General features: G+C 44.2%; 1 protein-coding gene across 1 annotated transcript in view; it reads right to left on the reverse strand.

Moving 5' to 3' along the window:
• LOC115126165 (ataxin-1-like) overlaps positions 1-24,183 on the reverse strand; it is a 230,822-nt gene that overhangs the window by 120,559 nt on the left and 86,080 nt on the right. Inside the window, 1 exon segment of the mRNA XM_065020241.1 lies at positions 19,213-20,167. The gene's annotated coding sequence lies outside the window, so the exon portion shown is untranslated.

Below are 24,183 nucleotides of genomic sequence, written 5' to 3' on the forward strand. Positions count from 1 at the left end.
CTAGTGGAGTCAGTCATCCACTACAGTTGTATAATGGAGTCATCCAGTACAGATGTCTAGTGAGTCAGTCATCCACTACAGTTGTCTAGTGGAGTCAGTCATCCACTACAGTTGTATAATGGAGTCATCCACTACAGATGTCTAGTGGAGTCAGTCATCCACTACAGTTGTCTAGTGGAGTCAGTCATCCACTACAGTTGTCTAGTGGAGTCAGTCATCCACTACAGTTGTCTAGTGGAGTCAGTCATCCACTACAGTTGTCTAGTGGAGTCAGTTATCCACTACAGTTGTCTAGTGGAGTCAGTCATCCACTACAGTTGTCTAGTGGAGTCAGTCATCCACTACAGTTGTCTAGTGGAGTCAGTCATCCACTACATTTGTCTAGTGGAGTCAGTCATCCACTACATGTGTCTAGTGGAGTCAGTCATCCACTACAGTTGTCTAGTGGAGTCAGTCATCCACTACAGTTGTCTAGTGGAGTCAGTCATCCACTACAGTTGTCTAGTGGAGTCAGTCATCAACTACAGTTGTCTAGTGGAGTCAGTCATCCACTACAGTTGTCTAGTGGAGTCAGTCATCCACTACAGTTGTATAGTGGAGTCAGTCATCCACTACAGTTGTCTAGTGGAGTCAGTCATCCACTACAGTTGTCTAGTGGTGTCAGTCATCCACTACAGTTGTCTAGTGGAGTCAGTCATCCACTAAAGTTGTATAGTGGAGTCAGTCATCCACTACAGTTGTCTAGTGGAGTCAGTCATCCACTACAGTTGTCTAGTGGAGTCAGTCATCCACTACAGTTGTCTAGTGGAGTCAGTCATCCACTACAGTTGTCTAGTGGAGTCATTCATCCACTACAGTTGTCTAGTGGAGTCATCCACTACAGTTGTCTAGTGGAGTCAGTCATCCACTACAGTTGTCTAGTGGAGTCAGTCATCCACTACAGTTGTCTAGTGGAGTCAGTCATCCACTACATTTGTCTAGTGGAGTCAGTCATCCACTACAGTTGTCTAGTGGAGTCAGTCATCCACTACAGTTGTATAATGGAGTCATCCACTATAGTTGTCTCGTGGAGTCAGTCATCCACTACAGTTGTCTAGTGGAGTCAGCCATCCACTACAGTTGTATAGTGGAGTCAGTCATCCACTACAGATGTCTAGTGGAGTCAGTCATCCACTACAGATGTCTAGTGGAGTCAGTCATCCACTACAGTTGTATAGTGGAGTCAGTCATCCACTACAGATGTCTAGTGGAGTCAGTCATCCACTACAGATGTCTAGTGGAGTCAGTCTTCCACTACAGATGTCTAGTGGAGTCAGTCATCCACTACAGTTGTATAGTGGAGTCAGTCATCCACTACAGATGTCTAGTGGAGTCAGTCATCCACTACAGATGTCTAGGGGAGTCAGTCATCCACTACAGATGTCTAGTGAGTCAGTCATCCACTACAGTTGTCTAGTGGAGTCAGTCATCCACTACAGTTGTCTAGTGGAGTCAGTCATCCACTACAGTTGTCTAGTGGAGTCAGTCATCCACTACAGTTGTATAATGGAGTCATCCACTACAGTTGTCTAGTGGAGTCAGTCATCCACTACAGTTGTATAATGGAGTCATCCACTACAGTTGTCTAGTGGAGTCAGTCATCCACTACAGATGTCTAGTGGAGTCAGTCTTCCACTACAGATGTCTAGTGGAGTCAGTCATCCACTACAGTTGTATAGTGGAGTCAGTCATCCACTACAGATGTCTAGTGGAGTCAGTCATCCACTACAGATGTCTAGTGGAGTCAGTCATCCACTACAGTTGTATAGTGGAGTCATCCACTACAGTTGTCTAGTGGAGTCAGTCATCCACTACAGTTGTATAATGGAGTCATCCAATAAAGTTGTCTAGTGGAGTCATCCACTACAGTTGTCTAGTGGAGTCAGTCATCCACTATAGTTGTCTAGTGGAGTCAGTCATGCACTACAGTTGTCTAGTGGAGTCAGTCATCCACTACAGTTGTATAATGGAGTCATCCACTACAGTTGTCTAGTGAGTCAGTCATCCACTACAGTTGTCTAGTGGAGTCAGTCATCCACTATAGTTGTATAGCAGAACCTCTGTAGTGGATGACTGACTCCACTAGACAGATGTCTAGTGGAGTCAGTCATCCACTACAGTTGTCTAGTGGAGTCAGTCATCCACTACAGTTGTCTAGTGGAGTCAGTCATCCACTACAGTTGTCTAGTGGAGTCAGTCATCCACTACAGTTGTCTAGTGGAGTCAGTCATCCACTACAGTTGTCTAGTGGAGTCAGTCATCCACTACAGTTGTCTAGTGAGTCAGTCATCCACTACAGTTGTCTAGTGGAGTCAGTTATCCACTACAGTTGTCTAGTGGAGTCAGTCATTCACTATAGTTGTCTAGTGGAGTCATCCACTACAGTTGTCTAGTGAGTCAGTCATCCACTACAGTTGTCTAGTGGAGTCAGTCATCCACTACAGTTGTCTAGTGGAGTCAGTCATCCACTACAGTTGTCTAGTGGAGTCAGTCATCCACTACAGTTGTCTAGTGGAGTCAGTCATCCACTACAGTTGTCTAGTGGAGTCAGTCATCCACTACAGTTGTCTAGTGGAGTCAGTCATCCACTACCGTTGTATAATGGAGTCATCCACTACAGTTGTCTAGTAGAGTCAGTCATCCACTACAGATGTCTAGTGGAGTCAGTCATCCACTACAGTTGTCTAGTGGAGTCAGACATCCACTACAGTTGTCTAGTGGAGTCAGTCATCCACTACATTTGTCTAGTGGAGTTAGTCATCCACTACAGTTGTCTAGTGGAGTCAGTCATCCACTACAGTTGTCTAGTGGAGTCAGTCATCCACTACAGTTGTCTAGTGGAGTCAGTCATCCACTACAGTTGTCTAGTGGAGTACGTCATCCACTACAGTTGTCTAGTGGAGTCAGTCATCCACTACAGTTGTATAATGGAGTCATCCACTATAGTTGTCTAGTGGAGTCAGTCATCCACTACAGTTGTCTAGTGGAGTCAGTCATCCACTACAGTTGTCTAGTCGGGTCATCCACTACAGTTGTCTAGTGGAGTCAGTCATTCACTATAGTTGTCTAGTGGAGTCAGTCATCCACTACAGTTGTCTAGTGGAGTCAGTCATCCACTACAGTTGTATAATGGAGTCATCCACTACAGTTGTCTAGTGGAGTCAGTCATCCACTACAGTTGTATAATGGAGTCATCCACTATAGTTGTCTAGTGGAGTCAGTCATCCACTACAGTTGTATAATGGAGTCATCCACTACAGATGTCTAGTGGAGTCAGTCATCCACTACAGTTGTATAATGGAGTCATCCACTATAGTTGTCTAGTGGAGTCAGTCATCCACTACAGTTGTCTAGTGGAGTCATCCACTACAGTTGCCTAGTGGAGTCAGTCATCCACTACAGTTGTATAGTGGAGTCAGTCATCCACTACAGTTGTCTAGTGGAGTCAGTCATCCACTACATTTGTCTAGTGGAGTTAGTCATCCACTACAGTTGTCTAGTGGAGTCAGTCATCCACTACAGTTGTCTAGTGGAGTCAGTCATCCACTACAGTTGTCTAGTGGAGTCAGTCATCCACTACAGTTGTCTAGTGGAGTCAGTCATCCACTACAGTTGTCTAGTGGAGTCAGTCATCCACTACAGTTGTATAATGGAGTCATCCACTATAGTTGTCTAGTGGAGTCAGTCATCCACTACAGTTGTCTAGTGGAGTCAGTCATCCACTACAGTTGTCTAGTGGAGTCAGTCATTCACTATAGTTGTCTAGTGGAGTCAGTCATCCACTACAGTTGTCTAGTGGAGTCAGTCATCCACTACAGTTGTATAATGGAGTCATCCACTACAGTTGTCTAGTGGAGTCAGTCATCCACTACAGTTGTATAATGGAGTCATCCACTATAGTTGTCTAGTGGAGTCAGTCATCCACTACAGTTGTATAATGGAGTCATCCAGTACAGATGTCTAGTGGAGTCAGTCATCCACTACAGTTGTCTAGTGGAGTCAGTCATCCACTACAGTTGTATAATGGAGTCATCCACTACAGATGTCTAGTGGAGTCAGTCATCCACTACAGTTGTCTAGTGGAGTCAGTCATCCACTACAGTTGTCTAGTGGAGTCAGTCATCCACTACAGTTGTCTAGTGGAGTCAGTCATCCACTACAGTTGTCTAGTGGAGTCAGTTATCCACTACAGTTGTCTAGTGGAGTCAGTCATCCACTACAGTTGTCTAGTGGAGTCAGTCATCCACTACAGTTGTCTAGTGGAGTCAGTCATCCACTACATTTGTCTAGTGGAGTCAGTCATCCACTACATTTGTCTAGTGGAGTCAGTCATCCACTACAGTTGTCTAGTGGAGTCAGTCATCCACTACAGTTGTCTAGTGAGTCAGTCATCCACTACAGTTGTCTAGTGGAGTCAGTCATCCACTACAGTTGTCTAGTGGAGTCAGTCATCCACTACAGTTGTCTAGTGGAGTCAGTCATCCACTACAGTTGTATAGTGGAGTCAGTCATCCACTACAGTTGTCTAGTGAGTCAGTCATCCACTACAGTTGTATAATGGAGTCATCCACTATAGTTGTCTAGTGGAGTCAGTCATCCACTACAGTTGTCTAGTGGAGTCATCCACTACAGTTGCCTAGTGGAGTCAGTCATCCACTACAGTTGTATAGTGGAGTCAGTCATCCACTACAGTTGTCTAGTGGAGTCAGTCATCCACTACATTTGTCTAGTGGAGTTAGTCATCCATTACAGTTGTCTAGTGGAGTCAGTCATCCACTACAGTTGTCTAGTGGAGTCAGTCATCCACTACAGTTGTCTAGTGGAGTCAGTCATCCACTACAGTTGTCTAGTGGAGTCAGTCATCCACTACAGTTGTCTAGTGGAGTCAGTCATCCACTACAGTTGTCTAGTGGAGTCAGTCATCCACTACAGTTGTATAATGGAGTCATCCACTATAGTTGTCTAGTGGAGTCAGTCATCCACTACAGTTGTCTAGTGGAGTCAGTCATCCACTACAGTTGTCTAGTGGAGTCAGTCATTCACTATAGTTGTCTAGTGGAGTCAGTCATCCACTACAGTTGTCTAGTGGAGTCAGTCATCCACTACAGTTGTATAATGGAGTCATCCACTACAGTTGTCTAGTGGAGTCAGTCATCCACTACAGTTGTATAATGGAGTCATCCACTATAGTTGTCTAGTGGAGTCAGTCATCCACTACAGTTGTATAATGGAGTCATCCAGTACAGATGTCTAGTGGAGTCAGTCATCCACTACAGTTGTCTAGTGGAGTCAGTCATCCACTACAGTTGTATAATGGAGTCATCCACTACAGATGTCTAGTGGAGTCAGTCATCCACTACAGTTGTCTAGTGGAGTCAGTCATCCACTACAGTTGTCTAGTGGAGTCAGTCATCCACTACAGTTGTCTAGTGGAGTCAGTCATCCACTACAGTTGTCTAGTGGAGTCAGTTATCCACTACAGTTGTCTAGTGGAGTCAGTCATCCACTACAGTTGTCTAGTGAGTCAGTCATCCACTACAGTTGTCTAGTGGAGTCAGTCATCCACTACATTTGTCTAGTGGAGTCAGTCATCCACTACATGTGTCTAGTGGAGTCAGTCATCCACTACAGTTGTCTAGTGGAGTCAGTCATCCACTACAGTTGTCTAGTGGAGTCAGTCATCCACTACAGTTGTCTAGTGGAGTCAGTCATCAACTACAGTTGTCTAGTGGAGTCAGTCATCCACTACAGTTGTCTAGTGGAGTCAGTCATCCACTACAGTTGTATAGTGGAGTCAGTCATCCACTACAGTTGTCTAGTGGAGTCAGTCATCCACTACAGTTGTCTAGTGGTGTCAGTCATCCACTACAGTTGTCTAGTGGAGTCAGTCATCCACTAAAGTTGTATAGTGGAGTCAGTCATCCACTACAGTTGTCTAGTGGAGTCAGTCATCCACTACAGTTGTCTAGTGGAGTCAGTCATCCACTACAGTTGTCTAGTGGAGTCAGTCATCCACTACAGTTGTATAGTGGAGTCAGTCATCCACTACAGTTGTCTAGTGGAGTCATCCACTACAGTTGTCTAGTGGAGTCAGTCATCCACTACATTTTTCTAGTGGAGTCAGTCATCCACTACAGTTGTCTAGTGGAGTCAGTCATCCACTACAGTTGTATAATGGAGTCATCCACTATAGTTGTCTAGTGGAGTCAGTCATCCACTACAGTTGTCTAGTGGAGTCAGTCATCCACTACAGTTGTCTAGTGGAGTCAGTCATCAACTACAGTTGTATAATGGAGACATCCACTATAGTTGTCTAGTGGAGTCATCCACTACAGTTGTCTAGTGGAGTCAGTCATCCACTACAGTTGTCTAGTGGGGTCAGTCATCCACTACAGTTGTCTAGTGGGGTCAGTCATCCACTACAGTTGTCTAGTGGAGTCAGTCATCCACTACAGTTGTCTAGTGGAGTCAGTCATCCACTACATTTGTCTAGTGGAGTCAGTCATCCACTACAGTTGTCTAGTGGAGTCAGTCATCCACTACAGTTGTCTAGTGGAGTCAGTCATCCACTATAGTTGTCCAGTGGAGTCAGTCATCCACTATAGTTGTCTAGTGGAGTCATCCACTACAGTTGTCTAGTGGAGTCAGTCATCCACTACAGTTGTCTAGTGGAGTCAGTCATCCACTACAGTTGTCTAGTGGAGTCAGTCATCCACTACAGTTGTCTAGTGGAGTCAGTCATCCACTATAGTTGTATAGTGGAGTCATCCACTATAGTTGTCTAGTGGAGTCAGTCATCCACTATAGTTGTCTAGTGGAGTCATCCACTACAGTTGTCTAGTGGAGTCAGTCATCCACTACAGTTGTCTAGTGGAGTCAGTCATCCACTACAGTTGTCTAGTGGAGTCAGTCATCCACTACAGTTGTCTAGTGGAGTCAATCATCCACTACATTTGTCTAGTGGAGTCAGGCATCCACTACAGTTGTATAGTGGAGTCAGTCATCCACTACAGTTGTCTAGTGGAGTCAGTCATCCACTACAGTTGTCTCGTGGAATCAGTCATCCACTATAGTTGTATAGTGGAGTCAGTCATCCACTACAGATGTCTAGTGGAGTCAGTCATCCACTACAGATGTCTAGTGGAGTCAGTCATCCACTACAGTTGTCTAGTGGAGTCAGTCATCCACTACAGTTGTCTAGTGGAGTCATTCATCCACTACAGTTGTATAGTGGAGTCAGTCATCCACTACAGTTGTCTAGTGGAGTCATCCACTACAGTTGTCTAGTGGAGTCAGTCATCCACTACATTTGTCTAGTGGAGTCAGTCATCCACTACAGTTGTATAGTGGAGTCAGTCATCCACTACAGTTGTCTAGTGGAGTCAATCATCCACTACATTTGTCTAGTGGAGTCAGGCATCCACTACAGTTGTCTAGTGGAGTCAGTCATCTACTACAGTTGTCTAGTGGAGTCAATCATCCACTATAGTTGTCTAGTGGAGTCAGGCATCCACTACAGTTGTATAGTGGAGTCAGTCATCCACTACAGTTTTCTAGTGGAGTCAGTCATCCACTACAGTTGTCTCGTGGAGTCAGTCATCCACTACAGATGTCTAGTGGAGTCAGTCATCCACTACAGTTGTCTAGTGGAGTCAGTCATCCACTACAGTTGTCTAGTGGAGTCAGTCATCCACTACAATTGTATAGTGGAGTCAGTCATCCACTACAGTTGTCTAGTGGAGTCAGTCATCCACTACAGTTGTCTAGTGGAGTCAGTCATCCACTACAGTTGTATAGTGGAGTCAGTCATCCACTACAGTTGTCTAGTGGAGTCATCCACTACAGTTGTCTAGTGGAGTCAGTCATCCACAACATTTTTCTAGTGGAGTCAGTCATCCACTACAGTTGTCTAGTGGAGTCATCCACTACAGTTGTCTAGTGGAGTCAGTCATCCACTACAGCTGTCTAGTGGAGTCAGTCATCCACTACAGTTTTCTAGTGGAGTCAGTCATCCACTACAGTTGTCTCGTGGAGTCAGTCATCCACTACAGATGTCTAGTGGAGTCAGTCATCCACTACAGTTGTCTAGTGGAGTCAGTCATCCACTACAGTTGTCTAGTGGAGTCAGTCATCCACTACAGTTGTATAGTGGAGTCAGTCATCCACTACAGTTGTCTAGTGGAGTCAGTCATCCACTACAGTTGTCTAGTGGAGTCAGTCATCCACTACAGTTGTCTAGTGGAGTCAGTCATCCACTACAGTTGTATAGTGGAGTCAGTCATCCACTACAGTTGTCTAGTGGAGTCATCCACTACAGTTGTCTAGTGGAGTCAGTCATCCACTACATTTTTCTAGTGGAGTCAGTCATCCACTACAGTTGTCTAGTGGAGTCAGTCATCCACTACAGTTGTATAATGGAGTCATCCACTATAGTTGTCTAGTGGAGTCAGTCATCCACTACAGTTGTCTAGTGGAGTCATCCACTACAGTTGTCTAGTGGAGTCAGTCATCCACTACAGTTGTCTAGTGGAGTAAGTCATCAACTACAGTTGTATAATGGAGACATCCACTATAGTTGTCTAGTGGAGTCATCCACTACAGTTGTCTAGTGGAGTCAGTCATCCACTACAGTTGTCTAGTGGGGTCAGTCATCCACTACAGTTGTCTAGTGGGGTCAGTCATCCACTACAGTTGTCTAGTGGAGTCAGTCATCCACTACAGTTGTCTAGTGGAGTCAATCATCCACTACATTTGTCTAGTGGAGTCAGTCATCCACTACAGTTGTCTAGTGGAGTCAATCATCCACTACATTTGTCTAGTGGAGTCAGGCATCCACTACAGTTGTATAGTGGAGTCAGTCATCCACTACAGTTTTCTAGTGGAGTCAGTCATCCACTACAGTTGTCTCGTGGAGTCAGTCATCCACTACAGATGTCTAGTGGAGTCAGTCATCCACTACAGTTGTCTAGTGGAGTCAGTCATCCACTACAGTTGTCTAGTGGAGTCAGTCATCCACTACAGTTGTCTAGTGGAGTCATCCACTACAGTTGTCTAGTGGAGTCAGTCATCCACTACATTTTTCTAGTGGAGTCAGTCATCCACTACAGTTGTCTAGTGGAGTCAGTCATCCACTACAGTTGTATAATGGAGTCATCCACTATAGTTGTCTAGTGGAGTCAGTCATCCACTACAGTTGTCTAGTGGAGTCATCCACTACAGTTGTCTAGTGGAGTCAGTCATCCACTACAGTTGTCTAGTGGAGTCAGTCATCCACTACAGTTGTATAGTGGAGTCAGTCATCCACTACAGTTGTCTAGTGGAGTCAGTCATCCACTACAGTTGTCTAGTGGAGTCAGTCATCCACTACAGTTGTCTAGTGGAGTCAGTCATCCACTACAGTTGTATAGTGGAGTCAGTCATCCACTACAGTTGTCTAGTGGAGTCATCCACTACAGTTGTCTAGTGGAGTCAGTCATCCACTACATTTTCTAGTGGAGTCAGTCATCCACTACAGTTGTCTAGTGGAGTCAGTCATCCACTACAGTTGTATAATGGAGTCATCCACTATAGTTGTCTAGTGGAGTCAGTCATCCACTACAGTTGTCTAGTGGAGTCATCCACTACAGTTGTCTAGTGGAGTCAGTCATCCACTACAGTTGTCTAGTGGAGTAAGTCATCAACTACAGTTGTATAATGGAGACATCCACTATAGTTGTCTAGTGGAGTCATCCACTACAGTTGTCTAGTGGAGTCAGTCATCCACTACAGTTGTCTAGTGGGGTCAGTCATCCACTACAGTTGTCTAGTGGGGTCAGTCATCCACTACAGTTGTCTAGTGGAGTCAGTCATCCACTACAGTTGTCTAGTGGAGTCAATCATCCACTACATTTGTCTAGTGGAGTCAGTCATCCACTACAGTTGTCTAGTGGAGTCAATCATCCACTACATTTGTCTAGTGGAGTCAGGCATCCACTACAGTTGTATAGTGGAGTCAGTCATCCACTACAGTTTTCTAGTGGAGTCAGTCATCCACTACAGTTGTCTCGTGGAGTCAGTCATCCACTACAGATGTCTAGTGGAGTCAGTCATCCACTACAGTTGTCTAGTGGAGTCAGTCATCCACTACAGTTGTCTAGTGGAGTCAGTCATCCACTACAGTTGTCTAGTGGAGTCATCCACTACAGTTGTCTAGTGGAGTCAGTCATCCACTACATTTTTCTAGTGGAGTCAGTCATCCACTACAGTTGTCTAGTGGAGTCAGTCATCCACTACAGTTGTATAATGGAGTCATCCACTATAGTTGTCTAGTGGAGTCAGTCATCCACTACAGTTGTCTAGTGGAGTCATCCACTACAGTTGTCTAGTGGAGTCAGTCATCCACTACAGTTGTCTAGTGGAGTCAGTCATCCACTACAGTTTTCTAGTGGAGTCAGTCATCCACTACAGTTGTCTCGTGGAGTCAGTCATCCACTACAGATGTCTAGTGGAGTCAGTCATCCACTACAGTTGTCTAGTGGAGTCAGTCATCCACTACAGTTGTCTAGTGGAGTCAGTCATCCACTACAGTTGTATAGTGGAGTCAGTCATCCACTACAGTTGTCTAGTGGAGTCAGTCATCCACTACAGTTGTCTAGTGGAGTCAGTCATTCACTATAGTTGTCTAGTGGAGTCAGTCATCCACTACAGTTGTCTAGTGGAGTCAGTCATCCACTACAGTTGTCTAGTGGAGTCATCCACTATAGTTGTCTAGTGGAGTCAGTCATCCACTACAGTTGTCTAGTGGAGTCAGTCATCCACTACAGTTGTCTAGTGGAGTCAGTCATCCACTACAGATGTCTAGTGGAGTCAGTCATCCACTACAGTTGTCTAGTGGAGTCATCCACTACAGTTGTCTAGTGGAGTCAGTCATCCACTACATTTTTCTAGTGGAGTCAGTCATCCACTACAGTTGTCTAGTGGAGTCAGTCATCCACTACAGTTGTATAATGGAGTCATCCACTATAGTTGTCTAGTGGAGTCAGTCATCCACTACAGTTGTCTAGTGGAGTCATCCACTACAGTTGTCTAGTGGAGTCAGTCATCCACTACAGTTGTCTAGTGGAGTCAGTCATCCACTACAGTTTTCTAGTGGAGTCAGTCATCCACTACAGTTGTCTCGTGGAGTCAGTCATCCACTACAGATGTCTAGTGGAGTCAGTCATCCACTACAGTTGTCTAGTGGAGTCAGTCATCCACTACAGTTGTCTAGTGGAGTCAGTCATCCACTACAGTTGTATAGTGGAGTCAGTCATCCACTACAGTTGTCTAGTGGAGTCAGTCATCCACTACAGTTGTCTAGTGGAGTCAGTCATCCACTACAGTTGTCTAGTGGAGTCAGTCATCCACTACAGTTGTATAGTGGAGTCAGTCATCCACTACAGTTGTCTAGTGGAGTCATCCACTACAGTTGTCTAGTGGAGTCAGTCATCCACTACATTGTTCTAGTGGAGTCAGTCATCCACTACAGTTGTCTAGTGGAGTCAGTCATCCACTACAGTTGTATAATGGAGTCATCCACTATAGTTGTCTAGTGGAGTCAGTCATCCACTACAGTTGTCTAGTGGAGTCATCCACTACAGTTGTCTAGTGGAGTAAGTCATCAACTACAGTTGTCTAGTGGAGTCAGTCATTCACTACAGATGTCTAGTGGAGTCAGTCATCCACTACAGTTGTCTAGTGGAGTCAGTCATCCACTACAGTTGTCTAGTGGAGACATTCATCCACTACAGTTGTATAGTGGAGTCAGTCATTCACTATAGTTGTCTAGTGGAGTCAGTCATCCACTACAGTTGTCTAGTGGAGTCAGTCATCCACTACATTTGTCTAGTGGAGTCAGTCATCCACTACAGTTGTATAGTGAGTCAGTCATTCACTATAGTTGTCTAGTGAGTCAGTCATCCACTACAGTTGTCTAGTGAGTCAGTCATCCACTACAGTTGTCTAGTGGAGTCATCCACTATAGTTGTCTAGTGGAGTCAGTCATCCACTACAGTTGTCTAGTGGAGTCAGTCATCCACTACAGTTGTCTAGTGGAGTCAGTCATCCACTACAGATGTCTAGTGGAGTCAGTCATCCACTACAGTTGTCTAGTGGAGTCAGTCATCCACTACAGTTGTCTAGTGGAGTCAGTCATCCACTACAGTTGTCTAGTGGAGTCAGTCATCCACTACATTTGTCTAGTGGAGTCAGTCATCCACTACAGTTGTCTAGTGGAGTCAGTCATCCACTACAGTTGTATAATGGAGTCATCCACTACAGTTGTATAGTGGAGTCATTCATCCACTACAGTTGTATAGTGGAGTCAGTCATTCACTATAGTTATCGAGTGGAGTCAGTCATCCACTACAGTTGTCTAGTGGAGTCAGTCATCCACTACAGTTGTATAATGGAGTCATCCACTACAGTTGTATAGTGGAGTCAGTCATCCACTACAGTTGTCTAGTGGAGTCAGTCATCCACTACAGTTGTCTCGTGGAGTCAGTCATCCACTACAGATGTCTAGTGGAGTCAGTCATCCACTACAGTTGTCTAGTGGAGTCAGTCATCCACTACAGTTGTCTAGTGGAGTCAGTCATCCACTACAGTTGTATAGTGGAGTCAGTCATCCACTACAGTTGTCTAGTGGAGTCAGTCATCCACTACAGTTGTCTAGTGGAGTCAGTCATCCACTACAGTTGTCTAGTGGAGTCAGTCATCCACTACAGTTGTATAGTGGAGTCAGTCATCCACTACAGTTGTCTAGTGGAGTCATCCACTACAGTTGTCTAGTGGAGTCAGTCATCCACTACATTGTTCTAGTGGAGTCAGTCATCCACTACAGTTGTCTAGTGGAGTCAGTCATCCACTACAGTTGTATAATGGAGTCATCCACTATAGTTGTCTAGTGGAGTCAGTCATCCACTACAGTTGTCTAGTGGAGTCATCCACTACAGTTGTCTAGTGGAGTAAGTCATCAACTACAGTTGTCTAGTGGAGTCAGTCATTCACTACAGATGTCTAGTGGAGTCAGTCATCCACTACAGTTGTCTAGTGGAGTCAGTCATCCACTACAGTTGTCTAGTGGAGACATTCATCCACTACAGTTGTATAGTGGAGTCAGTCATTCACTATAGTTGTCTAGTGGAGTCAGTCATCCACTACAGTTGTCTAGTGGAGTCAGTCATCCACTACATTTGTCTAGTGGAGTCAGTCATCCACTACAGTTGTATAGTGGAGTCAGTCATTCACTATAGTTGTCTAGTGGAGTCAGTCATCCACTACAGTTGTCTAGTGGAGTCAGTCATCCACTACAGTTGTCTAGTGGAGTCATCCACTATAGTTGTCTAGTGGAGTCAGTCATCCACTACAGTTGTCTAGTGGAGTCAGTCATCCACTACAGTTGTCTAGTGGAGTCAGTCATCCACTACAGATGTCTAGTGGAGTCAGTCATCCACTACAGTTGTCTAGTGGAGTCAGTCATCCACTACAGTTGTCTAGTGGAGTCAGTCATCCACTACAGTTGTCTAGTGGAGTCAGTCATCCACTACATTTGTCTAGTGGAGTCAGTCATCCACTACAGTTGTCTAGTGGAGTCAGTCATCCACTACAGTTGTATAATGGAGTCATCCACTACAGTTGTATAGTGGAGTCATTCATCCACTACAGTTGTATAGTGGAGTCAGTCATTCACTATAGTTATCGAGTGGAGTCAGTCATCCACTACAGTTGTCTAGTGGAGTCAGTCATCCACTACAGTTGTCTAGTGGAGTCATCCACTATAGTTGTCTAGTGGAGTCAGTCATCCACTATAGTTGTCTAGTGGAGTCAGTCATCCACTACATTTGTCTAGTGGAGTCAGTCATCCACTACAGTTGTATAGTGGAGTCAGTCATTCACTATAGTTGTCTAGTGGAGTCAGTCATCCACTACAGTTGTCTAGTGGAGTCAGTCATCCACTACAGTTGTCTAGTGGAGTCATCCACTATAGTTGTCTAGTGGAGTCAGTCATCCACTACAGTTGTCTAGTGGAGTCAGTCATCCACTATAGTTGTCTAATGGAGTCAGTCATCCACTACAGTTGTATAGTGGAGTCAGTCATCCACTACAGTTGTATAGTGGAGTCAGTCATCCACTACAGTTGTCTAGTGGAGTCAGTCATCCACTACAGTTGTCTAGTGGAGTCAGTCATCCACTACAGTTGTCTAGTGGAGTCAGTCATCCACTACAGTTGTCTAGTGGAGTCGGTCATCCACTACAGTTGTCTAGTGGAGTCAGTCATCCACTACAGTTGTATAGTGGAGTCAGTCATCCACTACAGTTGTCTAGTGGAGTCAGTCATCCACTACAGTTGTCTAGTGGAGTCAGTCATCCACTACAGTTGTATAGTGGAGTCAGTCATCCACTACAGTTGTATAGTGGAGTCAGTCATCCACTACAGTTGTCTAGTGGAGTCAGTCATCCACTACAGTTGTCTAGTGGAGTCAGTCATCCACTACAGTTGTCTAGTGGAGTCAGTCATCCACTACAGTTGTCTAGTGGAGTCAGTCATCCACTACAGTTGTCTAGTGGAGTCAGTCATCCACTATAGTTGTCTAATGGAGTCAGTCATCCACTACAGTTGTATAGTGGAGTCAGTCATCCACTACAGTTGTATAGTGGAGTCAGTCATCCACTACAGTTGTCTAGTGGAGTCAGTCATCCACTACAGTTGTCTAGTGGAGTCAGTCATCCACTACAGTTGTCTAGTGGAGTCAGTCATCCACTACAGTTGTCTAGTGGAGTCAGTCATCCACTACATTTGTCTAGTGGAGTCAGTCATCCACTACAGTTGTCTAGTGGAGTCAGTCATCCACTACAGTTGTATAATGGAGTCATCCACTACAGTTGTATAGTGGAGTCATTCATCCACTACAGTTGTATAGTGGAGTCAGTCATTCACTATAGTTGTCTAGTGGAGTCAGTCATCCACTACAGTTGTCTAGTGGAGTCAGTCATCCACTACAGTTGTCTAGTGGAGTCATCCACTATAGTTGTCTAGTGAGTCAGTCATCCACTATAGCTGTCTAGTGGAGTCAGTCATCCACTACATTTGTCTAGTGGAGTCAGTCATCCACTACAGTTGTATAGTGGAGTCAGTCATTCACTATAGTTGTCTAGTGGAGTCAGTCATCCACTACAGTTGTCTAGTGGAGTCAGTCATCCACTACAGTTGTCTAGTGGAGTCATCCACTATAGTTGTCTAGTGGAGTCAGTCATCCACTACAGTTGTCTAGTGGAGTCAGTCATCCACTACAGTTGTCTAGTGGAGTCAGTCATCCACTACAGATGTCTAGTGGAGTCAGTCATCCACTACAGTTGTCTAGTGGAGTCAGTCATCCACTATAGTTGTCTAGTGGAGTCAGTCATCCACTACAGTTGTCTAGTGGAGTCAGTCATCCACTACAGTTGTATAGTGGAGTCAGTCATCCACTACAGTTGTCTAGTGGAGTCAGTCATCCACTACAGTTGTCTAGTGGAGTCAGTCATCCACTACAGTTGTCTAGTGGAGTCAGTCATCCACTATAGTTGTCTAATGGAGTCAGTCATCCACTACAGTTGTATAGTGGAGTCAGTCATCCACTACAGTTGTATAGTGGAGTCAGTCATCCACTACAGTTGTCTAGTGGAGTCAGTCATCCACTACAGTTGTCTAGTGGAGTCAGTCATCCACTACAGTTGTCTAGTGGAGTCAGTCATCCACTACAGTTGTCTAGTGGAGTCAGTCATCCACTACATTTGTCTAGTGGAGTCAGTCATCCACTACAGTTGTCTAGTGGAGTCAGTCATCCACTACAGTTGTATAATGGAGTCATCCACTACAGTTGTATAGTGGAGTCATTCATCCACTACAGTTGTATAGTGGAGTCAGTCATTCACTATAGTTGTCTAGTGGAGTCAGTCATCCACTACAGTTGTCTAGTGGAGTCAGTCATCCACTACAGTTGTCTAGTGGAGTCATCCACTATAGTTGTCTAGTGGAGTCAGTCATCCACTATAGCTGTCTAGTGGAGTCAGTCATCCACTACATTTGTCTAGTGGAGTCAGTCATCCACTACAGTTGTATAGTGGAGTCAGTCATTCACTATAGTTGTCTAGTGGAGTCAGTCATCCACTACAGTTGTCTAGTGGAGTCAGTCATCCACTACAGTTGTCTAGTGGAGTCATCCACTATAGTTGTCTAGTGGAGTCAGTCATCCACTACAGTTGTCTAGTGGAGTCAGTCATCCACTACAGTTGTCTAGTGGAGTCAGTCATCCACTACAGATGTCTAGTGGAGTCAGTCATCCACTACAGTTGTCTAGTGGAGTCAGTCATCCACTATAGTTGTCTAGTGGAGTCAGTCATCCACTACAGTTGTCTAGTGGAGTCAGTCATCCACTACAGTTGTATAGTGGAGTCAGTCATCCACTACAGTTGTCTAGTGGAGTCAGTCATCCACTACAGTTGTCTAGTGGAGTCAGTCATCCACTACAGTTGTCTAGTGGAGTCAGTCATCCACTACATTTGTCTAGTGGAGTCAGTCATCCACTACAGTTGTCTAGTGGAGTCAGTCATCCACTACAGTTGTCTAGTGGAGTCAGTCATCCACTACAGTTGTCTAGTGGAGTCAGTCATCCACTACATTTGTCTAGTGGAGTCAGTCATCCACTACAGTTGTCTAGTGGAGTCATCCACTATAGTTGTCTAGTGGAGTCAGTCATCCACTACAGTTGTCTAGTGGAGTCAGTCATCCACTACAGTTGTCTAGTGGAGTCAGTCATCCACTACAGATGTCTAGTGGAGTCAGTCATCCACTACATGTGTCTAGTGGAGTCAGTCATCCACTACAGTTGTCTAGTGGAGTCAGTCATCCACTACAGTTGTATAATGGAGTCATCCACTACAGTTGTATAGTGGAGTCAGTCATCCACTACAGTTGTCTAGTGGAGTCAGTCATCCACTACAGTTGTCTCGTGGAGTCAGTCATCCACTACAGTTGTATAGTGGAGTCAGTCATCCACTACAGTTGTATAGTGGAGTCAGTCATCCACTACAGATGTCTAGTGGAGTCAGTCATCCACTACAGTTGTATAGTGGAGTCAGTCATCCACTACAGTTGTCTAGTGGAGTCAGTCATCCACTACAGTTGTCTAGTGGAGTCAGTCATCCACTACAGTTGTCTAGTGGAGTCAGTCATCCACTACATTTGTCTAGTGGAGTCAGTCATCCACTACAGTTGTCTAGTGGAGTCATCCACTATAGTTGTCTAGTGGAGTCAGTCATCCACTACAGTTGTCTAGTGGAGTCAGTCATCCACTACAGTTGTCTAGTGGAGTCAGTCATCCACTACAGATGTCTAGTGGAGTCAGTCATCCACTACAGTTGTCTAGTGGAGTCAGTCATCCACTATAGTTGTCTAGTGGAGTCAGTCATCCACTACAGTTGTCTAGTGGAGTCAGTCATCCACTACAGTTGTATAGTGGAGTCAGTCATCCACTACAGTTGTCTAGTGGAGTCAGTCATCCACTACAGTTGTCTAGTGGAGTCAGTCATCCACTACAGTTGTCTAGTGGAGTCAGTCATCCACTACAGTTGTATAGTGGAGTCAGTCATCCACTACAGTTGTCTAGTGGAGTCAGTCATCCACTACAGTTGTCTAGTGGAGTCAGTCATCCACTACAGTTGTCTAGTGGAGTCAGTCATCCACTACATTTGTCTAGTGGAGTCAGTCATCCACTACAGTTGTCTAGTGGAGTCAGTCATCCACTACAGTTGTCTAGTGGAGTCAGTCATCCACTACAGTTGTCTAGTGGAGTCAGTCATCCACTACATGTGTCTAGTGGAGTCAGTCATCCACTACAGTTGTCTAGTGGAGTCAGTCATCCACTACAGTTGTATAATGGAGTCATCCACTACAGTTGTATAGTGGAGTCAGTCATCCACTACAGTTGTCTAGTGGAGTCAGTCATCCACTACAGTTGTCTCGTGGAGTCAGTCATCCACTACAGTTGTATAGTGGAGTCAGTCATCCACTACAGTTGTATAGTGGAGTCAGTCATCCACTACAGATGTCTAGTGGAGTCAGTCATCCACTACAGTTGTATAGTGGAGTCAGTCATCCACTACAGTTGTCTAGTGGAGTCAGTCATCCACTACAGTTGTCTAGTGGAGTCAGTCATCCACTACAGTTGTATAGTGGAGTCAGTCTTCCACTACAGTTGTCTAGTGGAGTCAGTCATCCACTACAGTTGTATAATGGAGTCATCCACTATAGTTGTCTAGTGGAGTCAGTCATCCACTACAGTTGTCTAGTGGAGTCAGTCATCCACTACAGTTGTCTAATGGAGTCATCCACTACAGTTGTCTAGTGGAGTCAGTCATCCACTACAGTTGTCTAGTGGAGTCAGTCATCCATCCTACAGTTGTCTAGTGGAGTCAATCCACCAATCACACACACACACAGCCGCTCGGTAGCGGAACTTCTGTCACAGAACACCAGGGTTGTAAACACTGTGGAAACTAAGTCTTCGAATCAAATGGCACCCTATTCCCTATGTACTGGACTAATTTTGACCACAGGCTATAGGTTTTTGGTCAAAATTAGTGCACTATATAGAGAATAGGGTGCCATTTGAGACATAAGCTAAGCTATGAAGTTCTGTTTACAACATAGCGCTTTAGTATGTGGTCTGTGCTGGGCTGAGTTTCAATGTAGAACCGTATTTCCTGTTCTCTCCCCTGCACCCTTGTCCTCTCCTGATTGGACTAGATAGCTCTGGCCAGCCAGATCTGTCCTCCGATTGGATAACCCTGACGACCTCAGGAAACTGACAACATGGTAGCTCGGTATCATTAAAACCTGAAGCATTCTGGGTTGGTAAGGCAATGAACTGCTAAGCATTTTGTGTACACAACACAACACGACCTACCTCACTCGCTTTTCATTCTACATACAGTATCTATTCTTCAGATGAAACTAGTAGACGAGGACAGCAGCTCTGTCTATACAAGCACATATAGTAGCAGAAGAGGAAATGTAAAAAAATATATGTACAAATTGATTCATTCTTGCTTGGACAACATACATGCTTATATAGTAGGAGGCTGACACTACAACTACAACAGAACCAGTCTTACCTGAGGGTAGAAGGCAGTTGGTCCTGGCCTGGTCCGGTGGTCCAGTTGGGAGAAACCAGAAAGAGGTTCAGTTGAACCCAGGGGACCAGTCAGTACCGTGTTTCAGTTGAACACAGGAAACCAGTCAGTACTGTGGTTCAGTTGAACCCAGGGGACCAGTCAGTACTGTGGTTCAGTTGAACACAGGAAACCAGTCAGTACCGTGGTTCAGTTGAACACAGGAAACCAGTCAGTACTGTGGTTCAGTTGAACACAGGAAACCAGTCAGTACTGTGGTTCAGTTGAACCCAGGGGACCAGTCAGTACCGTGTTTCAGTTGAACACAGGAAACCAGTCAGTACCGTGGTTCAGTTGAACACAGGAAACCAGTCAGTACTGTGGTTCAGTTGAACATGGGAACCCAGTCAGTACCGTGGTTCAGTTGAACACAGGAACCCAGTCAGTACTGTGGTTCAGTTGACCACGGGAAACCAGTCAGTACTGCGGTTCAGTTGAACCCAGTCAGTACTGCAGCCTCGCTCCAGTTGAACACAGGAACCCAGTCAGTACCGTGGTTCAGTTGAACACAGGAACCCAGTCAGTACTGTGGTTCAGTTGAACCCAGTCAGTACTGCAGCCTCGCTCCAGTTGAACACAGGAACCCAGTCAGTACCGTGGTTCAGTTGAACACAGGAACCCAGTCAGTACTGTGGTTCAGTTGAACCCAGTCAGTACTGCAGCCTCGCTCCAGTTGAACACAGGAACCCAGTCAGTACCGTGGTTCAGTTGAACACAGGAACCCAGTCAGTACTGTGGTTCAGTTGAACCCAGTCAGTACTGCAGCCTCGCTCCAGTTGAACACAGGAACCCAGTCAGTACCGTGGTTCAGTTGAACACAGGAACCCAGTCAGTACTGTGGTTCAGTTGAACCCAGTCAGTACTGCAGCCTCGCTCCAGGTGCTTTCACCCTGATTCCCTGCAGAGAGGAGAGAGAAGACATGTTACATTTGAGTCATTTATCAGACGCTCTTTTCCAGAGCTACTCACTGGAGCAATTATGGTTAAGTGCCTTGCTCGAGGGCACGTCGACAGATTGTTCACCTAGTCGGCTCGGGGACTCCAATGCTCTTAACCGCTAATCTATCTTGTTCCTTAATAAGGAAGGGAAAGTGTGTGTTTGTAATTATAGTGCCGTTTGGAAACCAGCCTGCAACAGCTGTGTGGCTGAGCTGATAAAGCATGGTGCTTGGGTTTGTTTCCCATGAAGGACCAGTATGAAAAGGTCTGCACTCACTACTGTAAGTCGCTCTGGATAAGAGCATCTGATAAACATTTATTTTTATTTTTAAACATCATTAGATCGATTCGATTTTTTTGTGATCAAATTACTTCGTAAAAAAATGTTATTACTGTAATTCAGACATTCAATAGGGATGACTACTCCTGTCTACTGAAGTCACAGCTCAGATCAAAACATTTAATGACTCCACAATTAAGGCTGTGGTGGCTGTGGTGACATTTTGTCAGCCAGTTATTGTCATATAAATAACTGCCGAACTCACGGTAATTGACCGTTAATTAACATAAACACATTTAGCATCTCAAGGCCTCCACACATACAAGCCGCTAACACGAGCCTTTGGAACATCTACATTTAAAAAAGTATAATAAATCAATTTAATACACAGCATCACAATAAATTTATGATGTATTTTAGGCAGGTCTATAGAAACACTATGATAAGAAGAACATGTATTTCAGAAGAACAGAATGAGTTGGCCTACTATATGTTATCTGGCTATGCACCATGTCATAGGCTGTAGGCTTGTTCATTTAGCAGACAAGATAAGTCCCCGTGCCATCATTTTATATCTCGTGATTTTAGAGTTATAAGAATGTAATTTAACTTAGCTGAATAAAATAGAAAATATATTTTTCCCATTCAGGAGCGAGTGCACATATGAAGGCTATGTTGAGCGTAAAACGCATTATTTGAAACGGGCCCTATATCCTAGATTTAGAGTTGTTTGGTAACTTTAGTTGTGAATGATACAAAACTTAATGTCTTAGAAATGAAAACGTATATGGGCTGCATGATGTGTCTATAGACTATTGATTTGAGAAAGTAGTAAAAAAAGCTTGTGTAATTTTCCTTTCCTCAGGCTGCGCAGCTGTTCTCTCATCAAGTATTTTCACACATCAAACTATTCAAAATGTTTTTTTATTTTATTTACCTAAGGCAAGTCAGTTAAGAACAACTTCTTGTTTTCAACGACGGCCTAGGAACAGTTGGTTAACTGCCTTGTTCAGGGGCAGAACGACAGATTTGTACCTCCACCAGCTCGGTGGATCTGCTCTTGCAACCTTCCGGTTACTAACCACTAGGTTACCGGTAATCTTGCCTTTACTAATATCTCGAATAGCCCAATATCAAAGGGGCAGGAACAGGAGCAGAGGGGGAAAGACGTGTCATGCTTATACACTTGAATAGTGAAAGGAGGCCACTCCGGTTTTATAGCAGAGCTGTGATTAATATAAACAGCTGAGAAAAATATAGTAGCAGCAGGGATCCTCCTCTTTGTAATGGCGACCATCAACACTCTGCTGTCACACTAGATTACATATAGAAACGTCTGGCTTAATTTCCCTCCGCGCATCAACCACTGTTTAAGGAGCATGCAGCCTCTCACTGTGTGACAGGTCATATTCCGACAAACTCTGGGATGCCATTGGCTCTCCAAACCCTGTTCATGCAGCTACCAAGGGCATAGCCCTTTCCTGCAGTCAAATGACCAAAGCATCCTCTAGAGTGGTTTCATGGGTCGAATGTTATTCATATTTTTCATAATGAAAAATTTTAAAAAAAAAATTCAGCAGAAAATCCAGTGTTTCTATATCAAACGGTTTTGTTATATTTCAGTCTTTTTGTGATGTATGTGAAGTGTAAAATTGAGAGGCAAACTATTTTTTCATGCATTTCAACTCTGTATCTGACATGGTACAGGTGTCTTCTTTTTTTAAAGCCCATAACCATGTGTGTGAGTTGTATAATTTTGATTTAAAGTAGATTTGTTAAAGACTACCAAGAAATACTCTGTGACCCTGATTTAGCCCACTGCAGTAAAGGTCAAGAAAAGGTCAACATGTTTTCACAACATATTTAATGAAACTGTTGACAGCCCCTCTCTCTGCGCGCTCTAGAAAGGAATAAAAGACAGAGAGGAGGAGATGGAAACGCACAGTGGTGAGATGTTTTGTATCTAAGGGTAATGTCAGCCTATTCATTTTGGAAATATAAAAAATGTTCCTATTATTGATAGGCAGGGTAGCCTAGTGGTTAGAGCGTTGGACTAGTAACCGGAAGGTTGCAAGTTCAAACCCCTGAGCTGACAAGGTACAAATCTGTTGTTCTTCCCCTGAACAGGCAGTTAACCCACTGTTCCTAGGCCGTCATTGAAAATAAGAATTTGTTCTTAACTGACTTGCCTAGTTAAATAAAGGTAAAAAAATTCAAATCCACTATAATTGTAGGTTATAATTGTAGGTTAACTCAACCCGCCTCACCTAATGTGGTACAGATCTGCTATTTTTATAACTGGAACCTAGCTACTAGCTATTAGTCATTGTTTGCCACTGCTAGCAGTCTTCACCTTTAGCCAGCTTTAACTCGGTCAATACCTGTCAGTCTGCACAGCGCAATATCAACCCGGGGCGGCAAGGTAGCCTAGTGGTTAGAGCGTTGGACTAATATCCGCAAGGTTGTGAGTTCAAACCTCCGAGTTGACAAGTTACAAATCTGTCATTCTGCCCCTGAACATGCAGTTAACTAGGCTCTCATTGAAAATAAGAATTTGTTCTTACCTAGTTAAATAAAGATTTTTTTTTTTTTTAATCAGACTACTTTTCTCTACAACATCACCGGATTCCTTCCGCAAGCTCTGGACTAGAGGTCGACCGATTAATCGGAATGGGTGATTAATTAGGGCCGATTTCAAGTTTTCATAACAATCGGAAATCAGTATTTTTGGGCGCTGATTTTGCCAACTTTTTTTTTTACACGTTTATTTAATCTTTATTTAACGAGGCAAGTCAGTTAAGAACACATTCTTATTTTCAATGACGGCCTAGGAACGAGGCAGAACGACAGATTTTTACCTTGTCAGCTCGGGGGATTCAATCTTGCAACCTTACAGTTACCTACGCCAACGCTCTAACCACCTGCCTGTTACGCGAATGCAGTAAGCCAAGGTAAGTTGCTAGCTAGCATTAAACGTATCTTATAAAAAACAATCAATCAACGACTGTCGTTGCTCCAATGTGTACTTAACCAAATGCATTTCTTAAAATCAATACACAAGTATATATTTTTAAACCTGCATATTGAGCTAAAATAAATCCAGGTTAGCAGTCAATATTAACCAGGTGAAATTGTGTCACTTCTCTTGCATTCATTGAACTAATTTGCCAGAATTTTACGTAATTATGACATAACATTGAATGTTGTGCAATGTAACAGGAATATTTAGACTTATGGATGCCACCCGTTAGATAAAATACAGAACGGTTCCGTATTTCACTGAAATAATAAACGTTTTGTTTTCGAAATGATAGCTTCCGGATTCGATCATATTAATGACCAAAGGCTCGTATTTATGTGTGTTATTATGTTATAATTAAGTCTGATTTGATAGGACAGTCTGACTGAGCAGCAGCAGGCCCGTAATCATTCATTCAAACAGCACTTTCGTGCGTTTTGCCAGCAGCTCTTCGCAAGCACTGTGGCTGGTGTAACCAATGTGAAATGGCTAGCTAGTTAGCTGGGTGTGCGCTAATACTGTTTCAAACATCACTCGCTTTTAGATTTGGAGTAGTTATTCCCCTTGCGCTGCAAGGGCCGCGGCTTTTGTGGAGCGATGGGTAACGATGCTTCGAGTGTGGCTGTTGTCGATGTGTTCCTGGTTCGAGCCCAGGTAGGGGCGAGGAGGGGGACGG

The sequence above is a fragment of the Oncorhynchus nerka genome, linkage group LG7 (genome assembly GCF_034236695.1).
Source record: "Oncorhynchus nerka isolate Pitt River linkage group LG7, Oner_Uvic_2.0, whole genome shotgun sequence".
Taxonomy (NCBI): domain Eukaryota; kingdom Metazoa; phylum Chordata; class Actinopteri; order Salmoniformes; family Salmonidae; genus Oncorhynchus; species Oncorhynchus nerka.